This window comes from Platichthys flesus, chromosome 12 (genome assembly GCF_949316205.1).
Source record: "Platichthys flesus chromosome 12, fPlaFle2.1, whole genome shotgun sequence".
NCBI classification, from domain to species: Eukaryota; Metazoa; Chordata; class Actinopteri; order Pleuronectiformes; family Pleuronectidae; genus Platichthys; species Platichthys flesus.
In genome coordinates, this window is record NC_084956.1 from 7,388,030 (window position 1) to 7,402,475 (window position 14,446).

The following is a 14,446-nucleotide window of genomic DNA, read 5'->3' on the forward strand; positions in this document are numbered from 1 at the left end:
GTCAAAGTTCAAGACTCTTGCTGTCATTAATCGAAGCCGGTCTCTCTTCTCCATCCGTGTAATGAGTGACTGTATCAGTTACACTTGTGACTGTCCTGCTAATTCAGAAGCCAGTTGAGATTTCCGTGAGGGTCCCGCGCGCAGAATCAATTCACACTGTGAAAGTTTAATTCACTAACTCATGACAATTCAAACCCATGCAAATACAAAACAGCCACCTATAGACTCAAGCATTCACTGCCGAGCACACAAATACACACACACACACACACACAAACACACACTCATCTGTGGTTGATGGGGAGCGATAAAACTGTGTCATGTGGCAGCTTTTCTTGGGTGTCACATTATCTACAAGGGAACCCCACCACCACCACCAGCAGCAGCAGCACCCCCATGCAGCACCCACCCAACCCCTTCAACGCATCCCACCAATCTCTCACTGTGTGCTAATGGCTACATTACCTAGCAGAATCATGACTAGCTAGGCTCCGCTGCCCTGTAGATTATGCCTGACCCAATTTCTGCAACAGCTGCCCTGTGTTTCTGGGAAAATGGATAGCGTTAGACAACAGCTGTGATTTATGGGTAACTCCAGCAGCACCAGCGAAGAGGTGAGGTGCAGGGGGATGAATATGTGACAGATAGGTAGAGGGAGAGAGAGACAGATAGGCAGAGGGATTGGGGACCGTGGCGCTTATGAAAAGGAGCAATAGCTTTGGTAGAATGAAGCTGTTTATTAGTTTCCAAGTGGTCATTATGTCATCAGGTTTGACGGCAATGCGACACTCTTTTGGATGGATGTTTACACCCCGCTGACTTGTGGGAAATCTGCATGACCTGTCACCTGAGGTTGTTTGATTAACAAGACAGGGCGAGAGAGACAGAGGGAGAGACAGAGGAAGGTGCGGAGATGAGCAAATACGAGAATAAGAGAGAGAGAGAGATAGAAAGTGAAAGGGGGAATACAGTGGGCGGGAGGTATATAGGGGGATAGGAGTTCCATGTAACTATGTGTCACTGCAATGGCAGGTGTGAATTACAAATTTTAATAGCCGGGCAATGAAAATGATTTGAAGTGGTTTAAACTGCAAAGAGACAGCGACTGGCACGGTGATGAAGATTTGTTGAGATGATGTGTTGTGCCTTAGGATTCATCAAACCTGCCTGGTAAGGTGAAAAGCAAGTGTAATTCACTCCACGCCGTAATTTATGATGGGAGTAATGGAAACTGTGGGCTACACACAGCGTGGAGAGGGAGCCACACAGATGGAGAGCACTGGGCAAATTGATTCTCGGGACAGTTTTTAAAGCATATTTACAGGATCATAATGAATTATACTAAAACCTGCGGATATCCCCTCTTTTTACATCTTGAGATAAAATGATGGAGATCAAAACTAACTTAATAGAGATGCCATTACATTTAATCAGGCTACAACAACATTATATATCACTTTACCTTTTTTTAAATTTATAATGTTCCCTCTACTTTATGAAGATCTCACTTTTTTTTTACATGTCCCATCCCTTCATCACTTATTTGGCTGAGGGCTTTTCAACTGCCTCCCAACATATTTACAGCCATTTGATTTAAAGAGGGTACACGGGCGTCATTTTAGAGTGGGAGGTTATGAAGTTTAACACCGAACGAGCAGATGCAGAGCCGCGGATCTGCCCCCAGACAAGAGTTTTAAAAGCGATCGCAATGCATTAAGCCAGACAACTCTCAAGACCTGTTTGCTCCCTAAATGAATTTGAGGGGAGTGTAACAAGGTTTTTGAGGCAGGCCCTGTCATCCACCGGCTTTAACCAGCTTCTGTATTTATGGGTTAATGGTTAAAAAGGAGAGCTTGGACCAGAAGCGATTTTTCATGATTCTGTTTTATATCAACTGGAAATGAAGGAGCTGAAGGGAAATTGTGTTTGCCCCCCTCCTCCTCCGCCCTTTCTCCTTATCAGGAGAGGAGCATGCTACTGTATACGAGGAGAAGGTTAATGGTGAAAGCAGAATATGGATAAAAGATTTAAGGCGTAAAAACTCTGAGAAGCTTCGAATGGAAACAGGTTTTCTAAGTTTGTTAAAAAGGGGAAACCAAGTTACCTTAACCTCATGGCTAACAGGGTCAACATGACATATTTAGAGATGTTTGTAACTCATCATCAAATCCTACCATTCGCATCCACAAATATTAACTCCCAAAGAACAATATTTAACCCCAAAAATCGGAAATGGGGCTTTAATGGCAAAATGCATTATGCTCCATTGTTAAATTACCAACCATTTCTTGAACTGCCCGATTTGAAGCCCCATCCTGCGTCCAATATGCATTAAACTATTTCAGGCTGCAGTGCGTGTGGAGAACTCGGCTCTTACTCTAGAGATAAGTCCATTAGCATTACCTTTGACGCAATAATGGATGTGAGATACAATTTTCTGCTCTCCATTTTGTATTTGTAAGGATAATAGGGGGATTATCTTGAAGGCCTTATGCTACACACTCAAGAGGGAGACCACATGGAGGACAGAGAGCTCTGCAACAGTTGTTTTCACATCCTCCCCTTGCTCCCCCAGCCCTTCCCTCTGCTCCAGAGAGAGGCCGGGAAGATAAAGCATGTCATTATTCTATTAAAGACCTACAATTTTTGTAATGGGACTTGCAGCGGTCGGCAGAAGTGCAGGCAGCTTCTTCAATATCCTGGACATTATTTGCTCGTTTAGTTAAATGATGTTTCTAATTCCCTCATAATTACTTGTAATGAGGCTGTCTCCCTCATTTTGACATGGCTACATCTTAATACAGCATGGCATTCTCTTTTAGGAATAATTACCTTTCATGAGGCCGGGGAGCGAGGCTGGGATTTGTTGTGCGCTGCACATGTGGCAAATTGGCTTGTTTCCTGCCATCTTCTCTTCCCGCAAATTGGTAAATTAAGTTTCTCGGCTGGAGCATCAGAACTGTTAAGTTTGCTTTCTTGGCTCCTTCAAATGATTGGCCACACTGACGGGGAGATATTCTGGGTTTTGTCTCATTAAATGTCGACTGTTTATTTACACAGTATCCTGTTTATTTATAGTTGACAATGTTACGGCAGCTGAACGAAGGGAACATTTGTGAAGGGAGCAGTGTTTGAAATGATTACCTCCTAATTCAGTCGTGTGTTCCAGATCACAGAGCAACAACTGTACATAAAGAATCATAAAACAACTCTTAACCTTTAATCTTTTTAAATTATTTTACAATTTTACATGATTCATTTTTAAAGAGAAAAGCTTAAAATCTGAAAGTAAAATCTGTAGTTAAATGTGATTTATAATAAATTAATTTGCAAGGAAATCAACATGGGAACAAATATGGTTCATTTATCAGAGGCAGGTGGAGTCATAACATACAGCTGCACGGCTGCTGTTTCAACAAAGTCAGCAGAGCCTGATTTCCATATCATCAAGGGAACTTTTTTTTTGTTATCTCAGGGATTATACAAAAACATTTGCATATCAAGAAATTTGAAATTGAAAAGGTAAAAAGCAAAGTATTTATCATCCCAGCTTTATAGTGAATTTCCCTCTCCATTTTGCTGTACGGTAGCAGACCTGCCTGCGATGTCCCTCTGAAATGATCCTGCTGCTGTACTCCAACCGCAGCCGTCGCGGGGTTGGCTGAGGGTTTTTTATTTCTAAGTGCTGATGTGTCGCAGACAGTTTGGCTCTACAAGGGCCTGTTATACGCCGATTAAAGAGAGGGAAGGAGTGCTCCCGCAGGGCGGCCTTGTACATTTACCCTGACCACAAAAAGGTCTAACGTTTACGCCCCAGTGCTGACATGACCTTCAAACAAGGTCCCTCTGCTGCCTGGGCAGATACTGGAACTGTCTGGAGTAGACCTGCAGTGAAACGAACAGACAGACAGGAAGAAATCATATCTTTTGTATCAGGAGTGACCTGCTATATCCTGAGAAGTCAGAAGATACGGCTTTCATTAGGAAATACAGGAAAGGGTAGTTATTTTTCCCACTGATAAGTAAAATGTGATTGTGATTTTCCAAAAGGCTCCAGTCAGTTTCAGTGAATTTCGGAACATTATATTAGAAAGATCTTTTCTCCATTAAACTTGCCTGCGTTGAACAAACTGATAAACACAAATGGCCACTAAATAATTCAGAACTAAATCCAGTCATCAGTTGGTGGGAGACAAACACATCACGCGCTTATGTTTTTTATTTTTGAGAGCACAGAGATTTTCAAGTGATCCTCTTGTCTTCGCTGGGTCAGTGATCTGTTTGTTATGAGATTCGATATTGAGCTCTTTTTAATATTGAGACTTTGGGCTCTCTTTGTAAAGACCAAGTGGTCTCTTTCAGCTGCAGGGGTCTGGTGTATAGAGAGATGATCTGTCACTTCAGTCTGAGGCCGACTGCTGACCACATAGCCTGCAGCACAGCAGCAGGGAGCACAATGAGAGCAGCACACTATCACCTGACAGCTAATTAGGGATCACTCCCCTGGAAGGGAACACATTGTCTTTGAGGGAGTGAGAGAAAGAAAGCAAGAGGCTGCTGAAATCCATGTGAAGTGTCAGTCAAAGCCACATGGCACCTGCTATTTGTAAGGGAAGAGAACTCCGCGCATTTGCTGATATTTCTGGTTACAACTTGTACATTGTTATTGCTCTACCACTATGATAGAAAAATAAGTGAGCTGCATTTGGAGCGTTCAGTTTAAACTGGGTTGTTCCCACAGGTCCCACAAGAGTAAACTAAACTATCTCAACACTCATGTAGTCATCTATAAATCTCAAACCGACTGTCCCTAATTTTGTCTGTCACTGTGCCCAATTTGTGCACAATAAGTGTGTGTTTGAGTGAGTGTTTGTGTGTGTGCACATGTATGCACACGCAACATGATGAGTCTATGGTTTATCCAAGAGACCTGGGATTTCTTTGAAAACACATTTGTAACCATTAGTTGAGTGTAAGGTTTCATGTGCAAAGTGCCTCCTCTGGACTGGTGTCAGAGGCTCTGCAGCAGCCTCTCTTGGAGGACAGTGGCGGGAGAAGGAGGAGGATGGAGGTGGCGGTGGTGGTTGAGGAGGGGGAGGGGGACCACTGGAGCCGAGGCGTCCCACCAACAATGCATCATGGCAAGCAGTGTGTAACATGAGCCCCCCCTCTGGCCCTGGTGAGGCCTGCCACAGCGCACTCCCTCCCGGCACCCTTTGCACCCCCAAGATGCTTCTCAAGAGATTTGGTCAGCGAGAAAACAGCTCTTCAAAAGAATCGTCGTCACATTAGAAAGTAATTAGCCTGGCCTTAGGCCGAGGATTCCCCGACCTGACTAATTTTGCACCCCTAAACAATCTGTCTTGGTGCTGGGCGGCTGGTGAGACACGTTCTCGGTGTTGTGGGGAGGAGGTCCTTCGGCAGGGGTGATTCCCATGGTCCTGCAGGTGAACAAACGCCACAGAGGTCATCGGGAAAGGTTACTTGGTAATCCATCTGAGGTAACGGTCCGCAGGTACATTTGAGATATATAAAGGTAGTATAAAGGTAATTGTAGTTGACATAGGAGGAACAGGATGGATTATTCATCAATTACCAGATGCTTTACTCTAAAGTGATTGATGACTGATTTAAGTAAAATTGTAATTATGCAAATTAGCTACAAAGTCGTAGAGTCTCTTACGTATAGCTGTTCTAACTTTCAGATGTTTGTCATTCAGGACTCTAACATGGATGCAGCGTTTTTTTGCAGATCAATGAAGAGAAAACCATTTCAGCACTTGGCCACCTGTTCCTTCCAAGCCTGCAGGGTCCACTGGCAACAACCATTCCTCTCACTATTAGACAAACTAATCTGATTGGGAAAAAGACAGAGGTGGGGAAGGGCAGAACCTTACAAGCCGCATGCTGCAGGGTGGGACTCGACACCACCACTCCTCTCTTCCAGTGTCTCTGATGGTTTAAGAGCTGCTGTAGCCTTCAGCACTATTGGACTAACACACAGCAGGAGGTAGAGTGAGATGCACAAAAGGGGAAAAAAGAGAAAACGTGGGACTCCGGATGAAAAACACAAATAATTGTTAATTGTGTTGTAAGACCCAATACATTTATCTGTTTTCTAATAAGAATATAAAGGAGCCCTACATAATTTGCATCTTAAATTTATTGTCATTGCTTTGCCATTTGAACCTTTTCCATAATAACTCCTTAGAAAAGTGTATGAATGTATAAGCTGCGGATGAAGACTCACTTCAAAGCCATCAGTTCTGATGTGGTAAGACATTAGAGAGGGCGAAGGAAAACGTTCACTTGTTAAACCAGCGGGACTCAGACACACTGTTGAGCAATTGGCCAATTAGGAAGTGGTGCACCATGTCAAACTCATTTGCAAAGGGAAGGCTTAACCCTCAGGGTTCGAAGGTCGGGATCAAAGGGTGTCCCCCATGGGACCGCACAGGGATCCTTGAAGAAACGCTGATCCCAAGCTTTTGTAAAGGAATCTTCTAATTATAATAAATCTCCACTGGAAGGTAAAGACAGCGGTGCCTGGTACAGTGGCTATATGATAGCTCTTGCCCAAGGGCCTGCAGGTAGCCTATAGATGTCTGCAAAGAAGACTGATGGAAGATAGTGGTTGCCACTAGGGTAGTGGCCTCTCGTTTGCCCAGGTCAGAACCTCAGAGAGCGATCACAGCTTTGGCGGCTCAGGCTGACCAGCACCTCTGAGCCTCTGTAGCCTCTGGTGTGTAACCGGGTCTTTGACCTTGCCCACAGATTAGTATCAGTATCAGTATTAGTACTGGATTTAACCCTCCCATTCTTAGCCCTCTTTCTTTTATTGTCTTGTTTCCTCACAAAGGCGTGTCATGGTTGGGTTCCTTTGAAAGGATCACACTCCTTAAATAAGGATTTAAGCCCTCCACTGTGAACCTTTGAGAATAGATGGATTTTGGACTCTGATTTCTTTTTTTATACTGTAATAGATGTCTTACTTCTGCTAATACTAGCATTATATGACACTATTGACATTTTAGCTAACAACTTAAAAAATTTAGATCTGTGATAATGACATCTGCACAATAATAACAGAATCAAATGCTGAGCAGATCTATTAAATATAATTGCATCATCTTAGGAGAATATTGGTTTCAAAGGCTGCTGCTTAAAAGGTGACTAATACAGTCACAACATTCAGTATTTTACATGGCATGGTTATGTGGAAAGCGGTGCCTCAGCGATACAAAGGCTTTTAACATAATGTCCGGACCCAATTTAAGGGGACATTTTCCAGAGTTCATGTTGGAGACAGGACATGACGAATTAATTCTGCTGCTGAAATTCAATGTTTTTGTTTACAGCACATCCACAATGGCAGAGGCACTAATTGCTAAAAGTGAGAGAATACAGTTGTCTTAATTGATCTTTTTCATCCTGAGATAATAGTATTCTTTTTGTCTTTCAGTTTGGGTCCGTTTCGTGTTAGAATGTTTTGGGGCAAGGGGCGGTATTATCACATGGGCTAATTCAGACATGCTCCAAACAAGGGGCTGGCAGGTATTGTTCAGGAACATTTCAGGAAAGTGTCTGGATTTCAGTGCATATCTGAAAGTAGATTAGTTCAAATGACATGTTAAATTTGAAAACAATTTCATGGCTTAAATAACTGTGTACAGTTGAGTGAATCCTCAGCTTGCACACATTAATAGCGTCCATTAGGACCCCATGATGGTTGTGGGGAAATCAGCAGTTGTATGTTCAACCCTCTACATATTGACTCCCCCTTGCAGAACAACCTTCTTTGTTACCGCTCCGAGCGAAGCTGTGTGACGCTCTCTGTGCCTCTCAGCGGGCTCCACCATCGGCCAGACGGGGGAGGAGAGAGGAAAAGGAGGGTATAGCAGTTTGCTCTTCCTGCAATTAGCATTCACGGTTAGCTAAGCAGAACTAATGCAGCGAATCTTTGAGTCTCGCATTACCTGTCCTCCACTGCCGGAGTACCTGCAGGCCAGATTAAACTGTAGCAGTATGACAAACCCCCATGTATCTGTTACAAGCCTTTTATTATTAGCTGTGTTATTGGTAATTCCCTTTGAATGGCCATGACAAAAACTAGGCATTGGCTAAAAACCCCATGATACTGCATGGGTGTGGGTAAATGGGTTTAGTGATACTACAACAAACTGAGTGAGAATTACACCTGCATTGAGGGGGCTTTGTTTGGCAGCACCGGCGGATAACGGCATCACTCCCAGCGGCACAGTTTGATCTGACCTGTTTTAAGTTGACGTGCTTCCCATGAGAACAGTTAGCCCTGTCACGTGTCAACATGAGAGGCTTCTGCCCTCAAACACTACTCCAGGTCCCTTATTGACTTCATTTGTCTTAAATGGCCTCGTCTTTCAGGACAAAAATATATTTTCTCTCCCTCCATTACAACCGATAAAAGGTCATCGTCATTCAAATGCTCCGTGCTTCCATTTTTGATATATAACCGTTTTGTGTCTGGCAGGGTCATCTCCGGTATGTTCTGTGGCATCTAGGTCAAGACTGAATGATCTCATGACTCCCTTTTCAGCTGGGGCAGGATCAGGATATGGGCTCACCATGTCACCATTATGGGACGTGGAGGAAACTACAATGATCTCATGGGTCTTAAGTGACACAACAACACGGCCACTTAGTCGACGCTGTCACGCAGTCCCAAGAAAAGGTCGTAGCCCATTGTTCAGCAGCAGGATTTAGTTTTCTGCTGTCAATTGTGAATCTCTGTCTGCCGTCGAGTATCTCAGAGTCTAATTTGATTGATATTTGTGAGTAAGTGACTGAAACACAATCGCACAGCCGCTTTATTTTGTGTTGTAAAAACAATGGTTAATCCATATCTTCCTCCCTTTTCTCCTCTGCAGCATGTTGATTTGCTGTGTTTATCCTCAGCTAATCATTATCACTTCTCTGACGTGTTATCTTATCAGTTACAAACAGGTACAAGTGGTGCAAGTGCTCCCGATTGATCCGCTAAAGACTCCCTCCGTGATGAGGCCACCGTCTAGTCGCACGGAGCCCAAGGAAGACACTGCTCGAAATCAATAAGTCTCCCTGTGACACTGGTTCTGCTAAAGTCTACACTTCTTGGAGACTCATCGAAGGGCTGTGTAAGAAATCATTGGGAGAGAGAAGCGATACTCTCTGCCACAATAAAGCCGCATTGATGATGTTTAATTGCACAAGTTCTGAAACCTAACCAACCGCAAATATACTTTAAGTCCATTTCGAACCCGAATCACACTCAGTAGAGCGCACACCCGTTCCTCATGGTCCCCTTAAATTCAACAGAGCTGCACCAAATTGAACAAACTCATAGATATCAGTTCCCTTAATAAGACCGACTTTTTTCATCAAGATCCATGAATTATACCCCAAAAATCCATATCTCTCAATGTTTCAAGATTGATAAACATTTCCATGATCCGCTCCCTATTTGGGATCTGCACCAATTTTTTTGGGGCTTCTTCCTAGACCCACGTTTTATGCTGATCAGTCCTGTAGTTTTGCGGAAATCTTGCTTACATACAAGAAAACCAACATGCAAAAGGACAGAGGTGAAAACATAACTCCTATATCAGAGGTAAAAATGGCTTTTATTCTGAAAAATAAAAATAAAAATCAGGATATAAGTTACATTTTTCACCAGTTTGCATTCCACATTCATAATTGTGTAAAAATAAATCTGCTACTCGGCTTCACTTCACCGAACGTTAATTCTCTCATTTAAACCACAAAGGACAAAAATGTGATGCTTTGGTTGAGGAAAAAAAAAATGTAATCAAGACTGCAATCAAATCGGTCATTTCTCGAAAAGGTTGCGGCACATTCTACAAAATGGTTACAGGCACTTTCATTTAATTAATGTTGTATGTCTGTGTTTAACTTACATGGTTTTAGCAGAAAATTGATAATGTTGCCGGACAGAAAACTGAAGCTATTTCCAGGGGAATTACACCAGAGTGTTGCAGCAGGATATGGATTTTAAAAAAAAAACTCATTTCATTGCAGGGCTTTCATCGCCTGGTGGACACAATCTGAATCTGACTCTGTGCTTCAGTTTAAATCAAAGCCAGAGGGAATTATCTTAACTAAACAGACATTTCTGACAATAGACAGAAGTATTTCATGAATATATATTTCCCGCTTTATATCAAACCACAAACTGTGAGTGCTTCTGCCTCTCACGCTAATATTTCTGTTTGTATCCCCCCGTCTCCTTGTTGAACCGCAGCTACTTGCCTCTACTTGATGTCCAATCTAAATAAAAAAGATTGTAATATAATAAAGGACCCATAGTCCCTACTTATACAGTACTTATTGAGTGGAACATTGAGATTTATGTAACTCCTCTCGATGACAGAGAAAGGGAGAAACAGAGAGGAAGAGGGAAAGAGAGTTTCTCTGTGTTTGCGCGGAGTGGGGGAGTTTAAGGTTACCAACTCATTTCTTAGTCGTTACCTGCCGACAGCATCGCATCCGGTCTGCTCTGTGTTTTTTGAACCTGGAACAGTACAATCTGTTATACTGTAGTGATCATCAGCTCTTCCTCGACCAATGATTACCAGTAATTACCTGTTTTTCTCTCCCTCCATCAATCCCTCCTCCTCCCGCTCCCTCTCGTCCCCTTTCTCCCTTGAGCTATTACCCTAACTGGCTGTTGTGGAGCAAAGAGGAGGTGTGTGGAGAACAAGGCAGGCTTTTATGGACTCCCCACCAGCGCCACTCCACACCGCTCCATTTTGAAATTATCGGGTCCCCTTGCTTTTGAAGTCTCTGTAAGCGCACCCTCCTATTTACGAGATGGCTATGTACTTAAAGGTCACAGATTGATCAAGAGGTCCTAAAGATGGCCTTTTCACTGAAAGCACTGCAATACCGAGGCTTTCACAGGCCACATCTGTGGGGGGAAAAAAAGAGGGAAAATAAAATGTATCACTCCCCCAAAGTCAGGCATATTCAGACTGTAATGCACAATTCAATTTACCCCGGAAAATGCCCCAATTGAGTATGGAATTCACAATGAGCTCAGCAATTTACCAGTGCTTTTTTGTCCATTTCTGTTGGCTCAGGCTTAAGCTTATTTTACTTCCTGATTACCCACAGGTCATTTCACAAACGTGTCGGACTCTTACTTCGTTTAAACATGAGATCTGCATTTCATTGTTTTGTGCATTTCGGGAAAAAACACATTTGACACACGTACAGAGAGAAGGAGCATATTTCGACAGAGTCCAGAAAGGAAATAACAATGTTAAGCTGACTGCAACAACCACACTCTTGCTTAACAAATAAAAAAACGTTTTATACAACACAACAACAACTTTCACTTATTATAACAATAACTTTTGCCGTCACAGTTTGGTAAAAGACAATATTTCACAGCCTAAAGAAAAATCAGGAGTTTCTCACTAAACTGCATTTGTCTATATTTATGTCTTTTTTATCTGTTACTGTGATTTAAGGATTTTTGGGGAGAGGCAAATAATAATGATAATAATGATGCATGATAGCATGAATATTCATCCTTTTTGTGATTATAATTAAGGTAATTTAGTCTGTTTGGATTGTCATGTATTTTTTATACAGCTGTTGATTTATGTAAGCTATCATGGTTTGTTGTGCAGCAAGATGATATGTTATCACATATCAGTCTATACTCTTGGCCCTAAAACAAAGAAACCAGCTTAAATCCAGGACTGTCCATGTATTCTCTTGTTTCCATACGATTACTATCTGATCTATCAAGTTACTTTTATGTAAAAATTCTTGGTATATACTAAATGTTCTGACATCTTATTTATACAACATTATGAGGAACTTGGAAGAGCTGTTTTAAATAAACAGGATGAGTAATAGGACATTATGTGGCTGCACATTATTTCAGTTCAATGAGGATTAAATATGAGGAGCATATTAAACAGTGCAGAGCAAGATGGAGAGCGCCACAGCCTTGATTCAGTTGTATATTTGTTTAACTAATGCAATCCTGTGAATCAGAGTGTTTGTCTGAGGCTCACTCGCTATATGAACACCGGTGTGTCAGCACCAAACAAAGCTGTGCAAGGACCGAGCAAGCTTCGTTCATCACAGGGTCCCGAACTAAACCCACTCTGTTATTATTATTGATAGTCAGTGCCTTCAGCCTGTCTTATTTATCAGCCAACTTGGGATGAATGGGAAACGGCCAGGCGGCACATATATACGGTGCCAATTTGACCCTGTGTTTTAAAATATGTACGCTGCGAGCGCCGGGCCGGGCAACTTGGCAGCAGCACAGACTTTGAAATTTTATTGATTGCATCGCTCACCGATAATATGATGCATGTCACATTTGACAACACTATAAGAAGAGGGGTCAGAGCACGAGGACTAATGAAACTGTTTTGAGAGGGGGGGAGCGCCGAGATGGATGTTGTTTTCTACAACATTAACCTTGCAAATGTCTGCCAGAGAGCAGCGATGCCTCATGCCACACACACACACCCTCGCTGACAACTCTGGCAACTTCCTGATGGTTGACATTAACACCATCCTAAAAATATCAAACCATTAAAAACACCTGTACTCATGCATAGAGCTAAAATGAAGTAATGCATTTCCAAATGAATGAAAATCTTATTAGCATCACAACATAACGCTCGTGGCAAAACACTGGGTGATTTGAAAAGTGTCCCCCCGCTGTCTGCCAGTGGATGTGGATGACAGATGAGCGGAGGACGATGTAAAGGGATTGGTGTGGGGCAGGGGAGGGGCCGGGGTGCGGGGTGGAGCGGCTATACCATAGAACAGACCCTGACTTAAATCCCTCCAAAATGAGTAATCTTACATAATCATATCCTCATGTGTCTTGATAAGAGCAAACCCCGAACAAGCCGACAGCATCCGTCAGCGTGGTCTATGAAAACCCACTAACAACGTTATGGATCCTGAAGGCAGCTATAGCCCTGGCAAATATGCTCTGTGAACCTATAATTTGGCAGCTATATCTTCTTTAACGACACCATTACCAGTGGCTATCACCATAACCGCATCTGCAGCAACAAGCCTCGCAGAACCCATAATGTGAAAATGGGTTAAGATAGCTCCCGTGGACTCATATTGGAGCGCCGCTGTGCTTTTCACACACACAAACACGCTACAACCCCACACGACCACAGGCACTAAATGGTCTCTACTGGCCACGTTAGCTATCTGGTATTGTTTTAACTGGGAAGTAATTAACTGACATGGTCAATATGGGATGGAGAGCCAGTCTTCCAGGTGTTTATAGGTCCCTGGAGTCCCGGTGGGGGGTGAGAGGGCACGGCACAGCCCATCTATCCAAACTCAATGACCTGACACCTCCTCCACTACAAGCTCACACACTATTAATTATTGAAAAGATAAAAGAGACTTTATTTTAGAAAAATTCTGCTGTCACCTATAACCACCACACAATTTGAATGCTAGGGATTCGTGTGATAGACCGCGGCCGTGTATGCCCCGTGTGTGTTTGAAGGTTCATGTGCGGATGAGCGAGTGTGTAGGTGTGTGTTAATCTGACGAGCTGAATGTGCTCCCTTTTTATTTTTTAACACGCTGCGTGAAAAGGTGCCGCGGATCAGCAAATGGCTCCCTCCGCTAATCATTTCTGCTGTAGCAAGGGAAAAAAGGGAAGAGATAAATGTTTGAGTGGTGAGGTTGAGGGCGTCTCTTTCAGACCTGCCCCTGCTGTCTGTGAATAAAAGCCTGAAAAGGAGCCACAACGACAGGCTAGAAGTGAGTCCGACTGGGCTTTGAAAAAACGCTGCCTCTTCTCCGGGCCTCGGCGCTAATGCATTGGACTCAAAGGCTGTAAGCCAGCGAGAGGGAGAGAGCGAGAGAGGGAGCGAGCGAGCGAGCGAGAGGCAGGAAGAAAGACACAAGGGAGAGAGAAAAGGGGATCGAGAGACAGGGAGCTGGTGCTACAGAGGACAAAGAGCTCCAAGGTGTGCACTCGGTATTCAGTAATTGGTAAAAGAAGCTTCATTTCTTGCAGTGATTTCCTGTCTTTACCGTCTCTGACAATCCTGATGCTTTTAATAGGGGTATGAGTAGGAGCTATTCTGTGAGCAACCCCCCCCCCCCCCGAATCCCCCTTGAACACCAACCTGTCTGGCTGCTCAATGCTCAGCCTGACCACCCCTCCTGTCTCCCTCGCTCCTCACAAAATGGGAAAAGAAAGAGGAGAAAAAAAAAGAAAAAGCATTAACCATATTCTTTCTGTCATTCTCTCTCTTTGAATACCTCAAGCCCCTTTAGCTTTAATCATTTCTGGATCAGACTCAGTCCAAATAAGCCAAGCCATTTTCTGCACTCAATTACTCCCTTAACAGCATCAAAAGGAGAAAGGATTCAGGTATAGTGAGGAGAGAAAGAGGGT